Source organism: Bubalus kerabau, chromosome 4 (genome assembly GCF_029407905.1).
Source record: "Bubalus kerabau isolate K-KA32 ecotype Philippines breed swamp buffalo chromosome 4, PCC_UOA_SB_1v2, whole genome shotgun sequence".
In the NCBI taxonomy this organism is placed as follows: Eukaryota; Metazoa; Chordata; class Mammalia; order Artiodactyla; family Bovidae; genus Bubalus; species Bubalus kerabau.
Window position 1 is genome coordinate 171,761,388 of NC_073627.1, and position 13,588 is coordinate 171,774,975.

At 44.2% G+C, this 13,588-nt stretch overlaps 2 long non-coding RNA genes across 5 annotated transcripts; one reads left to right on the plus strand and one right to left on the minus strand.

Annotated features, from left to right (window-relative positions):
• The first annotated feature begins 669 nt into the window (after nucleotides 1–669).
• Nucleotides 670–9,752, plus strand: LOC129650656 (uncharacterized). 4 transcript variants are annotated; one of them, XR_008713915.1, is made up of 6 exons: nucleotides 670–1,196; nucleotides 2,504–2,576; nucleotides 3,856–4,094; nucleotides 4,838–4,895; nucleotides 9,213–9,372; nucleotides 9,450–9,752. It is a non-coding gene; the product is annotated as an uncharacterized LOC129650656 (long non-coding RNA). The 4 variants fall into 4 exon arrangements; XR_008713916.1 differs by having other exon boundaries at nucleotides 673–1,196; nucleotides 3,934–4,094; XR_008713914.1 differs by lacking the exon at nucleotides 3,856–4,094 and having other exon boundaries at nucleotides 680–1,196.
• A 1,039-nt stretch (nucleotides 9,753–10,791) lies between these two features.
• On the minus strand, nucleotides 10,792–13,559 carry LOC129650660 (uncharacterized). The gene is made up of 2 exons (XR_008713918.1): nucleotides 13,305–13,559; nucleotides 10,792–12,957 (listed from the first exon to the last, which is right to left on the minus strand). It is a non-coding gene; the product is annotated as an uncharacterized LOC129650660 (long non-coding RNA).
• Between the last annotated feature and the right edge of the window lie 29 nt (nucleotides 13,560–13,588).

Consider the following 13,588-nt stretch of genomic DNA (forward strand, 5'->3'; position numbering starts at 1 on the left):
AACCCGCGTCTCCTGCATTGGCAGAATTCTTAACAGCTGGACTACCAGGGAAGTCCAGATTGATTGACTTAAAATAGAAACTTTTATTTTGCCACTGTTCTGTCCCTTTAATTAAATAGACTGAACCCTACTGTTTTCAATGGCCTATGTAGAGGATTCATGACACTTCTTTAAGCCCCTCTTGGGCCTGGCAGCCTGAATGCAGTGTAGTGCTTCATGTCATCTCCTCTAATGTGGTCACCTCTAAGGGACCAGGTTTCCAGGACATGCCAGTGTCCTCAAAATCCCCAGAAGAGTGCTAAGCAGGTACACCTGCTGATGGATCTTTAAACATAATGAAGCATAAATGTGCCCTTCCGTTCATTTACAATAGAAGTTTAATAAAAATACAGGCTGAATGATATGTCCTTTTCTATAGGATGCTTTTGAGTGTGTAGGCCAGAATCTCATTTTGCTTTAAAAGCTGATCTAATCCTTTCGTCAAATAATTTTAGCAGGCTGATTCTTAACCACTGGCACCACCTGGGAAGCCCCCCAGGACCTTGTGGTCAGCATGTAATCCTGAATTCTGGAACCTATGAATATAAATGTTGTCTTATATTGGAGAAGGGTCTCTGCAGATGTGATTGCATTAAGGGTACTAAGGTGGGGAGATTATCCTGGATTACCCAGGTGAACCCTGAACACAATCACAAACATCCTTATGAGAGAGAGAGGGAGAGTTGACACAGGCAGAGGAGAAGGTGTGTGATCACGGAGGCGGAGCCTGCAGTGATGAAGCCGCAAACCAGTGAATTCCTGACAGCTCCCAGGAGCCGAAAGAAGCAAGAATATTCTCCCCTCCGTTAGTTTCAGCACGAACTGATTTTGGACTTCTCATCTCCAACACCGGGAGAGGATAGATTTCTATTGTGTACAGGCACCGAGTCTGTGGTCATCTGTTACAGCCTTCACAGGAAAGTAATACATTGCTTTTCACTCAGAGCACGTGCGAGAGTACCTGAGAAACAAATGCTGGAAAGACTTTTTTGTCTGGGTTGCATTTTCATGAAATGATTCAGACTTACAAAAATATATAATAATGTAATAGACACCGTGGAACTTACTTTACTGGCTGAAAAACAAAACATTTCAAGTATATTTGAATTCTTCCAGCCACCCTCCCTCCACTATGTTCCTCTCAATCCATATCTGAGGTAAGTCACTCTCCTGAATTTGGTTGTCATTGCTCCAATACATATCTTTAAAATTTTGCTACATTGTATTCCTAAAATATAGTCAATTGTTTAAAACTTATAAAAATGTGAACATTCTATCTTGCTCTCTATATGATTATATATATATATGTATATATATTGTTTTGCAATTTTGCTTCTTTTTTGGTAATTGTGCTATTTCGTAATTGTGGTAATTGTGGAGAAGGCAATGGGACCCCACTCCAGTACTCTTGCCTGGAAAATCCCATGGATGGAGGAGCCTGGTGGGCTGCAGTCCATGGGGTCACTAGGAGTCAGACACAACTGAGCGACTTCACTTTCACTTTTCACTTTCATGCATTGGAGAAGGAAATGGCAACCCACTCCAGTGCTCTTGCCTGGAGAATCCCACGGACGGGGGAGCCTGGTGGGCTGCCATCTCTGGGGTCGTACAGAGTCGGATACGACTGAAGCGACTTAGCAGCAGCAGCAGCAGCAGCTATATCCTTGAATACTTTCTACATGCAAAGTAGCATATTGGGCAATGTGGATGATACTAGACAAATTGGACAGGAAATTTTTGCACCAACATTATCCTGTTAAAAGAGCTATTACAGTATTTCCCCATGGTTTTAAAGGAAGGCTCCTACTCAGTAAGGTCAATCCAAAAAATGCAGAAAGCTTTAAGAGTTTATTGGGGGGGTTAAGAATTGCAATTCTGGAGACAGATTTGGGTAAAACCAGAAGAGTGTTCTGGGGAAGAGAAAGTGTCAGGGGCTTATAAAGGCAAAAGCCATAATAGAAGAGTACAAAGTACAGAGCCATGCGCTCGGACAGAAGAAAGGGAATGTGTATCCTGAAGGGATGGCTGTCGCAAGTTGCTTTAAGGCGAGGGTCCATTAAATATCTTGAATTTCTGGAACTTTGGGCAGATGCTCTGGATGCCTGTGTTAAGACAGTAAGTGGTCAAAGGTCAGATTGCCATCTGGGCTGAAATGTACATAAGGCATACTTCCTCAGTGGCCTCCCAGCTGTGTTTTATTTAAAGAAAAATTTTTTAGGTCCCACTACACAGCTTGAAGGATCTTAGATCCCCCACAAGGGATCAAACCTGACCCAACCCCCCAGTAGTAAAAGCTCAGAGTCCTAACCACTGGACTGCCAGGAAGTACCCTGGCTATACTTAAAGAGGTCTTTTAGCAATTCTGACTCCATTTTTATTTTTCTTAAACAGTATCTAATATCTAAATATGTGACTATAACTTTGAGCTAATAACATGCCTATCTCTCTTCTTACACTGATGCAGTTTAAAGCATGTGATTCTCCCAGAGCAAACATCATTTTATCATTTTGAGAAATCTTTTCATTGGCAACACCAGGTATGATCATTTTCTATACTTTATTCCTAACACCTGTAAGGCAACAACTCCCACTTATCTTTACAAGATTTGCAAGGTAAATGTGACAATACTTATCAAAATTAAGAGTTGTTTACAACTTAATCACAGAAAAAAAAACTCACAAAATTCATACATTCAGATTACTACATTAAATTTTATGTGACACTGATGTTTTGGCAAACTTGGCCACTATTCACAGTGTGAAGAGGATGCCTTTAGCAGCTGCATGCATCTTTGGGTTTGCTTGCCTCTTCCACCAGTTTTCTCTATTCAAGATTGTAAACTTTCATCTCTGGCACAATATGAAGTCACTTGGCTTTCATTTGGCCCAGTACTACCAATAGGCCCAAGCAAAAGAGGCTCCTGCCTCCGCCTTTTAGATGGTCTTGCATAATACACACGTGTACACACACGTTTGTTTTTTTAAAAATTGGGGGTTATTACTTTACAATATTGTAGTGGTTTTTGCTCGACATGAATCAGCCATGAGTGTACATGTGTCCCCCATCCTGAACCCCCTTCCCACCTCCCTCCCATCCCATCCCTCTGGTTTGTCCCAGTGCACCGGCTTTGAGTGCCCTGTTTCATGCATCAAACTTGGACTGGTGATCTATTTCACATATGGTAATAGACATGTTTCAATGGTGTTCTTTCAAATCATCCCACCCTCGTCTTCTCCCACAGAGTCCAAAAGTCTGTTCTTTACATTTGTGTCTCTTTTGCTGTCTCTCATATAGGGTCATCATTACCATCTTTCTAAATTCCATATATATGTGTTAACGTACTGTATTGGTGTTTTACTTTCTGACTTCCTTCACTCTGTATAATAGGCTCCAGTTTCATCCATCTCATTAGAACTAATTCAAATGCATTCTTTTTAATAGCTGAGTAATATTCCATTCACACGCACGTTCTTTAAGGAACAGATGAGAACCTCTGGCCCTTGGCACTGGCCCAACACAACCTAGAGCCTAGAACATCTGCTCCTAACACTACTCAAGCCCCATGGAAACACTTCATATCTCTTGCCCTCTGCTTCCAAAGTGAAAGGCAGCTGGGCTGAAATGCTGTGCAGGTTTATCAGTCTTGTCCCCATTGAGGTCTGGGTTGCGGAAAAACCCAGTCTCCCTCCTGTGTGTCTCCTTTACACTACTGTCACACTCACACTTCCGACAGCAGAAGTGGGGGGAGGTTCACACAGTTCTGAGACACCAGCTGTGCTGCGCTCAGACGTGTCCTACTCTTTGTGACTCCATAGACTGCAGCCCGCCAAGCTCCTCTGTCCAGGGATTTCCCAGGCAAGAGTACTGGCACGGGTTGCCATTCCTTCCTCCAGGGGATCTTCCCGACCCAGAGATTAAACCTGCGGTTCCTGCATCGGCAGTCAGAGTCTTCTTTACTGCCAGGCTACCTGGGAAGCTGGATACCAGCTGAGTGCTCTGCAATTTAACTCCATTCTGACACCATCCACCTGAAGATAGCATTAGACCCTACAGGGTAAGGGCTCAGTCTCAGGAGACTACCCCCACCACCACCCCCAGTCCCCTCAATCACAAGTAGGTTACCCACAACTTCTGTCTGACTTGGCTACGAATTGGCAGTTCCTGTTACCTCTTTTCCACCAGGATTTGATTATATGCTAGAGGAACTCAAAGAACTCCGGGAAATACCTGTGTTTAGCAGTTTATTAAAGATTGTGATAAAGAATACAGTTGAACAACCAGATACATAAGGTGAGGTCTGGAAGGATCCTGAGCTTAGGAGCTTCTGTCACGGTGGAGTTGGGGTGTATACCCTCCTGGTGTGTGGGGACTTCACCAGCCTGGCAGCTCTCCAAATCCCATACTATGGGATGTTTATGGAGGCCTCATCATGTAGGCATGGTGAATCATTAATTCCATTTCCAGCCCCTCTCCCCTCTCTGGAGACTGGGGAATAGGGCTGAAAATCCCAAACTTCTGATCATGACTTGGTCTTTCCAGTGGTGATTTAACTACCATCTAGGAGCCCACCCAGAATCACCTCATTAGAACAAACCCACTCCTATTACCCAGAAAATTCCAATGGATTTAAGAACCCTGTTTCAGAAACCAGAGGCAAAGGCCAGCAATTAGAACAGCAGATGCTCCTAGTGTTCTTATCACTTAGGAATTCACAAGAGTTTCACAAACTCTGTGCCAGGAACAAGGTGGGGAATGGGAGGCAGAAACCAATATATATTTTTTCTATTTTCTCACAAGGTCAAAAATGGACACTGCTTTTTGGTGCAAGGAATAGTTAAGGAGCAGAAGTCCTTAGGTAAGAAAGAAGACAAATTATTAACTTCTAAATACCAGATGAATTCAATAAATTCTTACACAACCAACAGTCATTTCTCTTTAGTGCTAAATGTCCATTTCTTTGCTTTTCTTCTTATTCTCACTTGTGATTCTGGAGTTGCTCATGACTTAGTACAGTTGGCGGAGAAGGCAACGGCACCCCACTCCAGTACTCTTGCTTGGAACATCCCATGGACGGAGGAGCCTGTTAGGCTGCAGTCCATGGGGTCACTAAGAGTCGGACACAACTGAGCGACTTCACTTTCACTCTTCACTTTCATGCATTGGAGAAGGAAATGGCAGCCCACTCCAGTGTTCTTGCCTGGAGAATCCCAGGGACGGGGAGCCTGGTGGGCTGCCGTCTATGGGGTCGCACAGAGTCAGACACGACTGAAGTGACTTAGTATAGCATAGCATAGTACAGTTGGACTATAGCTGAGGGACATTTTTGCAATATTAAACAATAGTCCTCTCATATTTGTATATGTATCGGTTTATATGTACTATGAAAGTGAAAGTGGCTCAGTCGTGTCTGACTCTTTGCAACCCTGTGGACTATACAGTCCATGGAATTCTCCAGGCCAGAATACTGGAGTGGGTAGCCTTTCCTTTCTCCAGGGGATCTTCCCAACCCAGAGTGAAGCATAATACTGATTCTTCACTGTCTGCCTCCAGTTATTGCTTTAAGAGATGGTAAAAATTGCAATATAAGAGATAATTTATGATATAAAATATATTTTAATCTATGATAATCATTTATCATATGTATCCCCATTTCCGTGTTTTAATATGATATGTAAAATTTGGTTCATTTCTGAATCTAAATATTAAGAATTTAATCAGCAACTTCAGTTGTTTACTTACCAGAGAACATGTTTTCTTCAAATTGAAATTAATTTTTAAAACTGTCTTGAGAAGTACAATCACTTAAAAGACTTTGTCCAGTTTGACATTACTTTTGTTAAATTAAACAAGGAGGCCATTAGGCTGAGGTGGCTCTAAAGCTGTGGCAAACCCAAAGGTAAGCCTGTAAACGACTCAAGGTTATGAAACTGAACAACCAATCACTAATGGCCAAGTAGTCTTTAAGTTATAGACAACCCATCATTTCTTTACTTCTGCCCTTTCTCCTTAAGTCTCTCCCCAGCTCCTATCCATGGAGTACTCCTAACCACTTCCGGTTTGGCGCTGTCTGATTCAAGTAGATTTTTGCTTGAATAAACTCTTACAATTTTTGAGAAATACTCTTAGAACTTTTAATACACCTCAGTTCATCTTTTTTTTTTTTAATTGTAGCATAGTTGCTTTTCAATGGTGTGTTAGTTCCTGCTGAACAGCAAAGTGAAGCAGCTGTATGTACACATATATCCCCTCTTCTTTGCATTTCCTTCCCGTTCAGGTCACGAGAGTAATGAGTAGAGTTCCCTGTGCTATACAGTCATTCTCTGTAGTCATCCATCTTATACATTGTAGTTTTATATGCCGATCCCAATCTCCCAGTCACCTCGGTTTATCTTTGAACACACCATTTATATGAAAAATCTTATCATCTTATAATGTAAATATTTTGCTGCTATAAAGGCAAGAGAAATTAATTTTATAAACTGTTTATATATTTATTTTTCTATTCATATTAAATATCAACAGACCCCCCCAGACATGAAAAATAAAGTTTGTTGTCCTTGATATTTAGCCAGCTTTCAGTCATCTGGGGGCATCCCAGGTGGCACTGTGGTAATGAATCTGCCAGCCAATGCAGGAGACACAGGTTCTATCCCTGGGTCAGAAAGATACCCTGGAGAAGGAAATGGCAAGCTACTGCAGTATTCTTGCCTGGAAATTTTCCATGGACAGAGGAGCCTGGCAGGTTACAGTCCATGGGGTTGCAAAGAGTTGAACACAACTGAGCACACGCACACAGTCATCTGGATCTGCTGTGTGTGTGTGTGTCAGTCAGTCATGTTGTATTCTTTGCAATCCTGTGGACTGTAGCCTGCCAGGCTTCTCTGTGCACAGAATTCTCCAGGCAAGAATACTGGAGTGGGTTGCCATTCCCTTCTCCAGGGGATCTTCCCAACCCAGGGATTGGGCCCAGGTCTCCTGCATGGCGGGTGGATTCTTCATCATCTAAGCCATCAGGGAAGCCCATAAATCTGGGTCCTGAGTGTAACTTTCAGCACCATCTTGCTACACTGCTCAGCAGTTAGAAAGACAAGGCCTCATGCCTGCACAGTCTCACTACCTCTGTATAATGAAGATGAGTCTGTGGGCCTGCATGATCGTTTATCACCCTGTGTATAAAGCACAGAAGGGGCTGGGCAGAGCAGGCCTGCCCTGAGCCACCAGGGTGGCAAGGATCTGGGAAGAGCTGGTGGTGCGTTCAAAGGTTTTGGGAAGGCTCGGGAGCTCTGCCTTAGGGAAGCAGGAACTCGGCTGCTGCTGCTGCTGCTAAGTCGCTTCAGTTGTGTCCGACTCTGTGCGACCCCATAAATGGCAGCCCACCAAGCTCCCCCGTCCCTGGGATTCTCCAGGCAAGAACATTGGAGTGGGTTGCCACTTCCTTCTCCAATGCATGAAACTGCTCCTCTTCTATTTTAGAGCTTTTCCTGCATCTTTAGAGAGTAGTGTTTTTTTCCTTTCCACCTTTTTTCCTTCTTCATTATCATTACCTGTAGAGGGGAACGGTTAATGAGGTTTCAGATTTCCCAAGCGAAAATAAATAACTAAATACTAAGGAATCAGATTTTGTTGGGGGTGGGGGGCTGAGCTTTGCCAGGCCACAGCCATTGTAATGTCTAAGACTATTTGCTCCCCTCACCGGCACCCAAGAACTGGTTTTCACCTCGCATCTTTGGGAATGCACATTATTGAAGGATGCTGCTGCTGCTGGGAACGTTGCTTGCCACCAAGGCATGCTCTCTTCTTAGACTTTGCCCTGCCTGCTTGTATTCCTCATCTTCTGAATCCCTAAGGATGAGTTCAGCTGCACATTACAGGGATCCCCATTAAACTGCCTGAGATTTTAGGGGTGTGTGTGTGTGTGTGTAAAAATATTTATTTATTTGGCTGCGCTGGGTCTTAACTTGGTTGCAGCTCACAAGATCTTCGATCTTTTGACAAGGCATGCAGAATCTTTATTGCAGCATTCAAACTTAGTTGCAGCATGTAGGATCTAGTTCCCTGACCCGAGATTGAACGCGGTCCCCCTGCATTGGGAGTGCAGAGTGCTAGCCACTGCACCACTAGGGAAGTCCTGGGATGTGCATTTTCCATTTAAGAAGGCCGGAGTTAAGTGTAGTGGCTCAATGATGCCATCAAAGACACACTCGACCTTTATGCACTCAGTGATCCTCGGGGTATTGGGAACGTCTCGCTGGTGGCCACAAGATGGCGGTAGCAGATCCAGGCATCAGGGCCTCACAAGGCTGCGTTTGAAGGGAGAGGAAGACAGGGACACAAGCAGTCATGAGGGGCAAAGGAGGGACAGCCGACTCACAGCTGCTCACATTTCTTTCCTTCTTGCTTACTTCCTCCCTCCTTTGCCTTTTGGCTTTACCTGAAGTAGCATTCTGCTAACCCACACCACATCAGAACGCATTACATCAGGAGGGGCCCGAGCAGTAGAACTAACTGGTTAACCTCACGCAGGTTATTTAACACTGCTGAGCCTCAGCTTCCACACTTAGGAAGTGAGGGTCATATACTAGATGCCTTATGTAGGTAAGCTTTTTACTGAAGTATCACATAAGGGCTCACAGATCAGAAAGGTATTGCTTGATGAATTTTTACAAAGAACTAGAAAGCAATGGCACCCCACTCCAGTACTCTTGCCTGGAAAATCTCATGGATGGAGGAGCCTGGTAGGCGGTAGTCCATGGGGTCGCTAAGAGTCTGACACGACTGAGCGACTTCCCTTTCACTTTTCACTTTCATGCATTGGAGAAGGAAATGGCAACCCACTCCAGTATTCTTGCCTGGAGAATCCCAGGGATGGGGGAGCCTAGTGGGCTTCCGTCTATGAGGTCGCACAGAGTCGGACACAACTGAAGCTACTTAGCAGCAGCAGCCTCCCTATTAAGAAACAATATAATTACCTTAGAAACCTTCACAAAGGTAACACTATTCCACTTTTACCTCAGTACATCAGTTTTGTCTGTTTTTGAACTTTATACAAATGGAATCAGCTGGAGACATTCTTTCATATCTGGCTTTTTTCACTCAACCCTATGTTTGTGAAATTCATTCACCATGTTGCATCTGTTTTGTGTTTTTTTTGGCCACTCTGTGTTGCTTGCAGGATCTCAGTTTCCCATACCAGTGATTGAAGCCAGACCACTGCACACAGTGAAAGCCTAGAATCCTAACCACTGGACCACCAGGGATCTCCCCACCATGTGTTTCTTCATTCTCCTTGCGGTATAACATTATATTTGTGTCACTATGCTGTTGACAGTCAGGTGGGTTTTTTCTAGTTTTGGTTACTATAAATATCTGCTTCTTTTGAGATTCTTGAATCCATCTTTTCTTTTTTTAGGGAGGGGGCCATGCTGTGCAGCTTGTGGGATCGATCTACCTCCTTGACCAGGGATGGAACCCATGCCCCCTGCATTGGGAGCAAGAGGTCTTAACCACTGGACTATGAGGGAAGTCCCTCTTGAATCCATCTTTTGATGAATATACATATGCACTGTTTGTATGTTTTAGGAGTGGAACTGTTGGGTCATTTAATGTCTGAATGTTCATTTTCTAGATGCTTTTTAAAGATCATTCCTTGTGATGGAACCAAAGACTATCACGGATCACACAGCTAATAAACAGTCTTTCCATTCTGTCCAAAGATTCACTAATAAGCCTCAATACCAAGGCTTCCAGTACTTGTCAGCTCAATACCCTTCTCCAGCCTAGCCTCTCAAATGGGTAGACACTACAAGGAATATACATACACTTATGCACTCCAGAGCCATCTTGTAAAGACAGTCAGGTAACTCTGTACTGGCAATGAATCACATTTCCGTGGCCAGATGAAGCTCTGGGAAGCCTGCCGGGCTAGCTAGAGAAGTCTGGAGTGGGGAGCTCTGGAAAACATCTACTTCATTGTGAGGGTCTTTACAACCAGAGCTGTGATATGAATCTGTCAGCAAATAGTTCATCTGAGCTCTTCGCCCAGATTTTAAGCACCTGGTAAATGGTCAATAAAAATAAGCATAATATTTAGGGCAAAAGGACCAAATAATTAGAATTTTATAAGAAAAAATTGCCTTTCTAAGCAACTTTTCATCAAACAGGAAAATTTTCCAAAGTAACAAGTTTAAAAGTGCTATTGACAAAAAGAGGCACATCAGTATATGATTTAGAGAGATGGGTGGAGCTATAAGAAACAGTATTTCTTAAAGTATACTCTGTATAGACCAGAATCAGCATCACTAGGATGTTGTTTTAAGAAATACAGATTCCAGACCCCATCATCCCTAAATCAGACTCTCTTAGGTGGGTCTAGAAAGTTGCATCTTAACAAACTCACTGGTGGTTCTTAGGCACCAACTCCACCATCTGTATTACATTCCCTGCTGCAGAGGGTCTCCACACTTTCAAGCTAGGAGCTTCTACATGGAAAGATGCAACAATCCTATCACTTACCCACAAGCTTCTTTGCTGTTTCTGGGGTAAGTTCTAATTTCTTGTTTGCAAAAGGCCTCCAGTGGACCTTCTGGCTTTTGCTTTTTCCTGGGACGTCACTGGCTAAATTCAACTGTGCGCACAATTTTGCCTCTGTTGGAGATAGCGCCTTCTCAGTTGCCCCTCTTGTTGGAGGCGGCCCGCTGTGGCTTTCTACATGTCACTCTGAATGCCCTCTGAAACCCTCCTTTGTCCTCATCAGCCGTCCACTTCAGAAGTGGTGGTGTTATTTTGAGGCAGGGTTTGGGATGTCATATAAAATAAAGCCATGATTGTATGAAAAACCAGAAGAGGATAAGCAGCTAACACAAACATGAATAAGGCCTAAGCACATGCTGTACCAGGGGAGGGAAAGAGAGAATGCTTTGCTGCGACTCTGCTTTGTTTCTGAGGTCTGGATGCTCATGGAACGCCCTGAGACTTGCTATGACGTTTCAGGATTCAGGCATACTTACCGAATTCTGGGGCCTAAGGCCCTGTCTTCTGCAAGGTTCCAGCCTAAGTGCCCGAGAGTCCGTATGGACAGGGATGAGGGGCCTGGGAGGTGGGGGAAGGCCCCATGCTGTGTTCTTGGGTTCTGCTGGCACCTCCCCTATGCACACACATCCAGTGCATTCTCCTCAGAGCTGAGCCCTAGAAACCCAAGCTTCCCTCCATAAATTCCAGTCAACAGTACAACCTTTTGCTCCGACACAGACACTTCACATTTCCTCCTCGCCACCATGTTGCTTGGAAAAACTTTTAGTAGAAGCACAGGCGCATAGTCCGGGACACTGGCTCTATTTCAGTGACAGTTTTCCACCACAAAGAACACTGAAATACAACAGGAAATGGTGAGTATGCATAGGCAGTCCTGGGCTAAATTTGAATGGTGGAAACTGTATTCCAAAATGTTTTCCATAGAAGCTCACTTTCTTTAGTTTTGATGACTACCCACTGGATCATTGTGGCCACAAGCCATTGACCAACCAGGAAACTGGAAAATAAACTGTTTCATATGGGCTTTCAGAGACTTTGTTTTGTTTTTGGTTTTTTTAAATGGTAGGAGCATAGAAAAATGATACACTGACCCCAAATGAGCAAATAGAGGAGTTTGGAGAGTAGCATGTTTATGAAAGCTTTGTGATTATCATTTCATAAGAATAGTAGAGAAAGCACAGAGGGAAAGAAAGGGGATTAAAGTTTAGGGAACATCTATCCATGCCAGCATTTTGCTGGGAATGTTAGATAGCAAATGCTATTTTGTTCTCACAACCACCAAGTAAAGTAAGTTTTATTACCTGCTTCTTGTCCTTTTTGGTTTAGGAAATGGGTTCATTTAGGTTAGGTGACTTGCTCATGGTCACCCACTTAGAGTTTGCAATCAGGAATTCAAATATTGGTCCCTTTTCACTCTTACTTGGCATTCTGAAGAGAAAGCTGTGTGGAGTCTGAATAAAATAAGATCTGGATTATGGGAAGGTGGCCTGGGTGTTAAAAAAAAAACAAAACACCATTCAATAAAAAAAAAAATCTGTTGTACATCTATAGAACTCTCATGTCTAGTTATATTCATGCTATTTGCTTTAATTGTTGTCTGTCATAGTTGTAAGCATCCCTTGAATATAAAAGTATTAATTATATTCAACTCCAAGAGGACTGGACACTGGCATTCTTGTGAGGTAGATTTAGTATTTAAAATTGTTCCCAGTATCCTCTGAGTCCTATTCTCCACCAAGGTAGACCCACATTGGGGGTGTGGGGAAGGGAATAGATGATAACTTGAGGACTAAGGTCGGATGATTTAGACCAGGGGAAATAAGGGAAGGTCTCAGTGAATCCCTGGGAGATGTTTTGGGTCAGCTTTAGCTCTTGGCATTCTCCTCCTGCTATCATTTGTTTCTTTGGAAAAAAAAAAAAAAAAAAGTGATGGAGACCACAGTGAATCCCAGCTTCAAGATTAGTCAGGTGATGGGACATCCCTGGTGGTCCAGTGGCTAAGACTGTGCTCCTAACGCAGGGGGCTGGGTTTGATTCCTCCTCAGGGAACTGGAATCCATAGGAGGCAACTAAAGATCCCACCCGCTGCAACTAAGACCCAGGGGAGCCTAAAAAAAAGATTAGTCAAGTGAAACTGGATAGATCTAAAGAGTTTGGGAAATAGATCAGGAAATGTGGTCCCTTACAAGGGCCCCCCTCCCTGTTAGTGTAGTATCAATCTCTTCTAACATGGGCTGATGACCTCTACTGACTTGGCCCTGAACACAGAAGCGGTGAAGCCAGGTAAAGTGGAGAAAGGAGGTGAACTACCATCTTCAAATAGCCAAGTAACGCCTTGACTATCTCCATCCTGCTAACGAAGGTCAGAGTCCAGCCCAGCCAAAAGCCTGGAAAGGAAGCACAGAAGCATGAAAACCAACGACAGGAAACCTCACGATACTTTCAAACGGCAGTTCGGTCAAGGTGTGCGTTTAAGAGTCATAGATCAAGTGTAGCACTCGCTTTTTATTTACTGATGCTCTCTCTTCTGAGGTTCTACCTTACATAAACCCGGTGAACAGCAGCAGCAAAAAGGCATAGGGATCTCAGCGTGCCTCTGATGAAATCCACAATGCCTCCTCGAATTCCCCGCCCGATGTTCTCTGTGCTCAAGGAGCCTCATAACCTTTTATGCCATTCTTGCTTCGTAGTTCCTTCTATCTTGGGTTTGAGAGGCCAGAAAATCTCAACTCACGTGCGTGTCCCTAAAGCCCCCGCCCCAGCCCCAAGCGTGGCTGCCCCTGGGCGCAGCAGTAAACGCGGCTGGAATAGAACAGGGTCCTCCAACGTCTGTTTCCACCTCTGATTTCCGTTAAACATTAGCTCCGGGGTCTGCGCGCAGACCCCAAGGGGCCGGCCTCCGGGGGACGGAGCTTGGACACTCGCCGGACCGCCGCAGAAGGCCGGGGGCGCACTTCCTGCGGGACGGCGGGCGGGGACCGAGCTGACCGCCTCCCCTTCCCCGCCCCTCCCGCGCTC